Consider the following 7,830-nt stretch of genomic DNA (forward strand, 5'->3'; position numbering starts at 1 on the left):
GAGATGTTCTGACCCAGTTGTCTAGCCATCACAATGTGGCCCTGGCCTGGGGTAGATTGCCAGTGTAAAAGCTTCCTCCTTGGTATGTTGAGCCCACAAAAATGACCCCAATCAAGATCAGGAATGAAGGCTGGATCAAATTCTGCTATGCATAGTGTGAAAATTCCTTTCTGGAGTATTGTAAGGATGTGGAATATAAACACAGCAAAATATAAACCCATTTATGATTCCATACGTTGACAGCTCTGAGGACATTCCAGTGAAGGATGTATGTGGAGGATTGCTTTCTATATGGGAAGCACCTGGATCATTAGAGCAAATTGTTCCAAAGTCTTGTGAAAGGTGTAATCGGGATCTTTCTTCACTTAGAAGAGGCTGTTAGTAAAGTAAAAAAAAAAAAACATCTGTCCAAAAGTGAGGTAGTTTAAAATCAGAAGCTGTATAAAAGGTACGTGTGATGCAGTGAGGAATGTGTGACAGGAGAAACAGCTCCCAGAGATGACTTCCATCTTAAGCTGCTGTTGGAAGGTCATCCAGTGGCAGGATGAAGAAGAGTCGAGGCCAGGCGGAGCGATGAAGAGCTAAGCGTCCCACAGAGGCAGAGCCACTTGATAGAGACACACCATTACAGTGACATACAGTCATTAGCCAGCTCAGCTCTTTGCTGCCAGCCCAATATGTGCTGTAGCAGTTAGCATTCAGCTTGCGTTAATGGGGTAATTCCCATTCAGCTGGGATAGCAGCCGTATGAGCAATGTGTCACATCTATAGTCAGCTAGTGTAGCAGCCATGCAATAATTTCTCCACTCACTCCCGCATTAAATGACACTCAATCTTTGCCAAGAACGCACCCCCACTCTTCCATTTTCCTCTCGGCTCTAAATCACACCTCACTGTCTCTATTACATACCTCAACCGCTCTCTAAATCACTTTCCCCTCTACGTTCATTTTCTCCTCTACTTCTCCGGATCCCACTTTTCTCTTGTTAATCATAAACACTTTTCTAACTTTTTCTCTCTATTGCAGGTTGAAACCGGCCATGTATTTGACAATGGTGACAACATAACACCGTTAGGAACACTTCATTGTGCGGTTGTAAGAGCTCAGATTGGAGGCGTTTAAATGACAGCGTCTTTCAAGTGACTTGACGCACACAAACATGTACACCCACCAAATGTGGAAAGCAATAATATAATTATAATATGTATTCATTTTTATAATCCTTGAACATTTTGTTACTTTTACAGATTGGTTCATTGTTTAGCCATCGTCGTTATCTTTACTTAAAGGTCCAGTGTGTAACATTTAGGAGGATCTATTGGAAAATTGGAAATGGAATATAATATTCATAGGTATGATTACATTGTAATCAACTAAAAATAAGAATTGTTTTGTTTTGGTTACCTTAGAACAGGGGTGTCAAACTCAAATTGTCATCTTGTAGGAAGGCCACTTTAACATTTAAGTATAACAAGAAAGCACAATATTTTACTACCACATACATTTTTATATCATCTTTCAGCCAAACAACAAAGGAAGGCCTGAAACCCGCTCTCTTATAAACCCTTTGCACGCATTTGCAAGCCTCCGCAGACCTCCTTGACCTTTGTCATTATTTTGTACCAAATTAACATTTAAAAAAAAAAATAGAATTGTCTTTGGGAGCAGCTTGAACTTTATTGTTATCCACAAAATGAACTGTGAAGGGCATATTTATATTTCTTTGGTGTGCTCCGTTTCAATTTCAATTTTTGGCGAATATCAGCAAATTTCGGAAATGGCCTGCGGGCCGGCAGTTTGATACCCCTGCCTTAGACTGAGCCGGTTTTACCTACGGACACCACAGGTCGCCTTCTATGGAGTCTGCCATGTTGAACCGGATTTGCAAATAGTTTGTCACTTGAATCCAATGTCGGCAATGTCAGGTTACTGGATGAAACAGTTGATGCTGTACCTTATGTACCTTAGTTTAGCGAGGGAGTTGGAATCTGCAACTGCACAGCTAGATGGCACCAAATCCTACCCAATGGTCCTATAAATGAAAGTATGGAAGTATAATCAGTAAAATATATTTAAAGTATCAAAAGTAAAAGTACTCATTCAGCAGTAAAATGGTCTGTTTTTCCATTACATATGATGTTTTTGGAGTAATATTACTGGGGCACTGGTGTTTCATTTTACATAGCCTATGTTTAATATGCTAATTTGAACTATTTTATACATTATCCTGCTAGGTAAATTAATCATGTATCATATACATCAAATTTAACTTTTTATGAGCTCAGAAACACAGCCTTGTGTTCAGCTTTGTGACAATGCCAATCCAATAGTTTATTTAAGAAGTAGAGTTTTCTCAATCCATTTATTTGTAGAATTGAATAAAGGGAAAATACTCAAGTAAAGTAAAAGTACCTAGTAAATGTACTACACATTGCCCCAGTGCTTGGCAGCTAGCTAGGTAGACGTGCATTTAAACACTGAGCAAACTCTGATGGCATTCAGCAGCATGATCAGATTTAATAGTCCTAACTCAGCAGTCATGAGTCTGACTCACTTGAAATCGGGAGTGAAATGAAGCCTTGTACGAATTCCTAATATTCCAGGAGAGGATTTTAACTATTCTCCAAAACTCATGGCTACCTTCAGCCAAACTGCATACCTGTCTATAACTGCATTTTGATGAAGAACTTATTCCTGACTCAGATATATTAGAGGCTAAGGTGGTGCACTTTGTGTTCTCTGGCTAATAAGATTTATTTAATTTTATTAAATTTAATCTCTCTGGGTTTTTAACAACAGAGACCTGTTAACGCATGACTTTCACATGGTTCATCATGATTGAATCAAAAGGCGTTGTTCGGTCTCTGCCAACATGTGCAAACTGTCTGAAATTAAACTTGAACTGACAGCTGATTGCAGAGAGCATTAAAACCCATCTTAAAATGCAATGTGTCAGAGGAGGACTTTGAACAGCTTCAACTAAAATCCATGCAATCATATTATAACTAACTTGCAATAAAGGTCGGTGCTATGTGAAAATAAAACGCATCCTGTCATTATTGCATGAACTTTGTGGTTAAAGGTCCATGGCACTAATTTTACACATGAGGTGTACATATAAGTGGAACAAAAAATATGGCAATAATGTTTTAGCTGAGGTGGAAAAGTTGGTGTATCAATTAAAAGAAATGTGACAAAGTGGAGAGGTAACAGACCAGATGAATAAATGATGACATACGTACATATGACTGAAAGATTATGGCTTCCACTGAAGAGATGAAAGGTAATGGCAGACAAAAACATCTCTGTGGAGCGATGACAAGATCATAACCATCTTCTAATGAATACAAACAAAAAAACACAAAATATTTTCTAAAGGTTTTTTGTTCATTTGAGGTTTGATCGATGCTCTTTTAATTACATAAGGTCATTGGGCTCTCTTCAAGTGCAATGGTTTAATGGCAACTACTAATATTCACATAACAGTATGAAAACATGCATTAACTCACATTTTCTTTTGCTGGGTTTTATTTTGGTAATACGGTTCAAATTTGCGCGAAATGTAACTAAATATTTTTAGAAATATAAAACTTTTACTTGTAGACCTTACATTTTTACACAAATATCTGTACTTTCTACTTAAATTTTTCCAAACCAGAAAAAGAATGTGTGCACTTTTGTCACCTTTGACTAAATTGCTGTGTGAAACATAAACTACTGATGCAGCTTTGTCGTGTCGTGTAGGGGTCATTAGAGCTTCACGGGGGGGTCATGAGGCCTTCTTGATTGTAATTGGGCCAAGTCACTCGTTTTACACAACCTTTCAAAAATCATATGAACCGCTGTGCTGAACCTGTCCATGTGTGATTCTGTTGCTCTAGATAAAATTGTCAGTACTTGAGAGGAGTATATTTACCTTACAGACCTTATCGCGTTTGTGCCTGTCTGTCTGCATGTGTCTCTCTGTTGGCCCAAACTCACCATGATCATCCATCCTCCTAATCCCCCACCCCACCTTCAACTATTCATCCCCACCTCCACCTCCTCCTCTTAATGTTTTGGGTTTTCAGCTGCTGTGGACAGAAAGCCCATTTAGACCGTGTGTGTGTGTGTGTGTGTGTGTGTGTGTGTGTGTGTGTGTGCGTGTGTAAAACGGGCCTTCTGCGTCCATTTTGGGAGGCGAGGTGCGTCAGAGCGTGAAGGCTAGCTGTCGGTCCGAATTACATTCAGTTGTTGGGCACTCTGTGTGTGTGTGTGTGTGTGTGTGTGTGCGGAGGAACACAGGCCCAGTGCTGTAAAACAAAATGAAGGAATCTCTATCTTTCCTTACTCTGCCATCGTTGCCTCTTAATCACCTCCAAAACACACGTGCACACACACACACACACACACACTCCATCTCTGTCTCATGAGTTCTCTGCATTGCACAAGCCCCATGTTTAAACCAACTGCTTTCTACTCAACATACACCAGACACACTTCGCTGCCATCCTTACACCTCAAATTTCTTCCTGTTTTTTAGTTCCGCTGCTCAGACATGAACCTAGTAACCTTTATGGTCAGCTGTGGGTGTGTATGTGCTTACAGAGTGAGTAAGAGATCAAGAAAGCATGAGGGGGGAACAAAAAAACGCTTAAATGCAGCAGCATGTTACCAAAACGTCCACATTTGTACCTCAAATCCTTGGACATATGATTGTGTTTGTGTGTCTTTGCGTGTCTGTGTGTTTCAGAGCTCCAGCAGCAGATGAAGATATCGGTCAGTGAGCATTATGCTCCCTCACACACCACAAGTGCATTTACAGTTCAGGCATGATGCTCTCCAGGATGAATTACTGTGAATCTCACAGTACCACCATCAGTGGCAGAAGAAGCACTCACATATTTTACTTAAGTGAAAGTAGTAATACCACAGTGCACAAATGCTGTGGTACAAGTAAAAGCCCTGCATTGATCTTTAAGAGTACAAAAATATTAGCATCAGAATGAAAGTACCAAAAATAAAATGACTAATTTCAGAATAATATATATTTTATCAATGGATTATATATATATAATTATTGATGCATTAATGATTCTATCACTTTACTCTGCTGAAGGAAGAGCTAATTTTAATTTATGTACAACTGGGTAGCTAGTAAATTTCCCCTGAGGATCAATAGTCTTATCTTAACTTGTAATGATACATCATTTATTTGTTGAATTTGCAAAGAAACTAGTAACTAAATTTAGCAAATAAAGAGTAAAAAGTACTAACCTTGCGAGGCAGCTGGACCAAGTGAGGATCAATCTTGCCAGGCTTCAGTCTATACGTAGCCAAACTACAGTGGCCAATCAGCGTCCTTATAGGGAGTACTGGCAGCTACATGGGTGGGCGCTAGGTGTGACACAGCGAGAAGACACGGTTTAAAGGTTTAAAACATTTAAAAAGTACAATATTTGAAATATGAGTAGCAGAAACTGAAAATAGGTACAAGTAGGCCAAAGTTCAAGTGCCTCAGATTTGTACATACTGTACTTGAGTAAATGTACTTAGTACCACCACTGGCCGCCATTCCAAAAGAGTAACAAACATGAATACAGACACAACTGACATTAGCTACATATTCATGTAGTATTTATGGTATAACTGTGTAATTTGTGTAAATTTGTACGCATTTGTACTTTAATTTGAGAACTTGGTGGAGGAGCTTCCAGAGAGAAATGTTTTTCATAATCTGTGCACGGTTTGCATCACTTCTGTAGAAAAGGAGAAGCTAAAAGCTCTAAAAGTCTGAGCACGATAACAGTACAGTGGAAGTCGAAAGCAGGTTGAAGTTGGGTTCAGAGGACGGGAGGGCGAATCGAGACTACCGCAGACGTCAGGCTAAGCTGCCACAGGGCTGCGGTGGCAGCATTCTCACACCAGTCACTTCCTCAGCCTTCTCACGCTATGAGGCTCACTGAGCTGTCAGTATCGCTCAGCATGCACATGTGAGTGTGCACCATATCCTTACGAAACCTTCAATTATCGTCATTTCTGGAAAGCTTTTACATTATCTTATCTTTTCAGACAGGTTCTTGCCGTGAATAAATATTTTACATTTGCAGCTCATTTGGAACCGGCAGTAAATAAACTGGATAACGCAGAATACACAATATTATGCAAACACACTGTACATATAGTACACATAGTGTTTTACTGGAAGCTAAACGCAACACTCTGTGCACTCAGGACTAAAAGTGTTACCAAAATAACTACAATGAACAAAAGATGTGGTTCTTGCAGCCACTGTACATTAAAAACATCCTGTTATTGGACGACTGTAGGTAGGGGAGAGTGGACTTGCTCTTTTATTCAAGACCTGTACTGTGATGGCCTCTAGTGGCTGGTACTGCATACTGCAACTGGCCCACAGACTGGAGAGGGGGGGTAAGCTATGAACTGAATCAGGTTTATAAGATAAAATAAGGGGTCATTAGAGCTTCACGGGGGGGTCATGAGGCCTTCTTGATTGTAATTGGGCCAAGTCACTCATTTTACACAAACTTTCAAAAATCATATGAACCGCTGTGCTGAACCTGTCCATGTGTGATTCTGTTGCTCTAGATACAATTGTCAGTACTTGAGAGGAGTATATTTACCTTACAGACCTTATCGCGTTTGTGCCTGTCTGTCTGCATGTGTCTCTCTGTTGGCCCAAACTCACCATGATCATCCATCCTCCTAATCCCCCACCCCACCTTCAACTATGAGAGTGGACTTGCTCTTTTATTCAACACCTGTACTGTGATGACCTCTAGTGGCTGGTACTGCATACTGCAACTGGCCCACAGACTGGGGAGGGGGGGTAAGCTATGAACTGAATCAGGTTTATAAGATAAAATAAGTCAACATTATATATGTATAATAACAATATTTATTAAAACTTTTCAAAATCATATAACATTGTGCATCACACAAGGTAGCAAATTAAATTTATCAAATTATCCAATAATTACATTTAGTAAAAAACTATTCCAGTAAGGAAAAAAATTAAATAAAAGACAATTTAGGTAGAATAAAATAAAACCTCAGTAGAAGCGTGATATGCTCTCTGATAAAAAGTCAGTTTAAAGGAGAGATTTAAAAGATGATAATGACATAGCCTTATTTCCTTGGGCTCACGTGTACAAACATTTCCTATTGATAAGATACTAAGAAAATTCTTAGAATTATGACGTTTTTAAATTTCTCCTTATAGTTAAGTTAAGAGTAGATCCCGGTAAAGATAAAAGTGATTCACAAAGCATCTTTAGCCCTTAAGAGAGCTCCTAAGATGAAAAACTGTTAGGAGTAGGGATGAGTAGGGATGAGGGATGAGACTTTTAATAGGCTTAACAGTATCCTAAGCAGAGCAGAAAATATATAGATATAGGTGAAATATTTTCCAAACAAGAAATGACGAGTTGATGAAATGCTACAGATTAGACTGTGCAAGGATAATGTCTGTTGGCGAGTACATTCAAGACGTGCTCATATCTCCCACAAAGTGCAATGTCGTGAGATATAAAAGTGATACTTTCCATCAGCAGTCATCACAAAAGTAAGGGTTCAAGTTTCTGTCTCTTCCTTTGTCAGAGTTTTCTTAAATCACTGAGCTAGGACTCCTTGCTAGAAATTTTTAGTTAGTATTCGCAGTATATTTCCAAATATGGCCGCAGAGAGTGAGGAGGCTTGCCAGTCAAGCTATGAGTAAAGATACATAGGCGTATCCTTTGCAGAAGTCTTTTGTATGTTTTGGGCACCCGTAACACATGAAAGAAGTGTGACACACAGCTGGAATATACAAACCATTTCCAGGAGCACTC

The 7,830-nt window shown here is 39.3% G+C and overlaps 1 protein-coding gene across 1 annotated transcript in view; it reads left to right on the forward strand.

Moving 5' to 3' along the window:
- Window positions 1-7,830, forward strand: part of LOC118323049 — a 126,672-nt gene that overhangs the window by 55,532 nt on the left and 63,310 nt on the right. The gene's annotated exons all lie outside the window — the stretch shown is intronic.

Source organism: Morone saxatilis, unplaced genomic scaffold (assembly GCF_004916995.1).
Source record: "Morone saxatilis isolate NCDOM2014 unplaced genomic scaffold, NCSU_SB_2.0 Contig14, whole genome shotgun sequence".
Taxonomy (NCBI): domain Eukaryota; kingdom Metazoa; phylum Chordata; class Actinopteri; family Moronidae; genus Morone; species Morone saxatilis.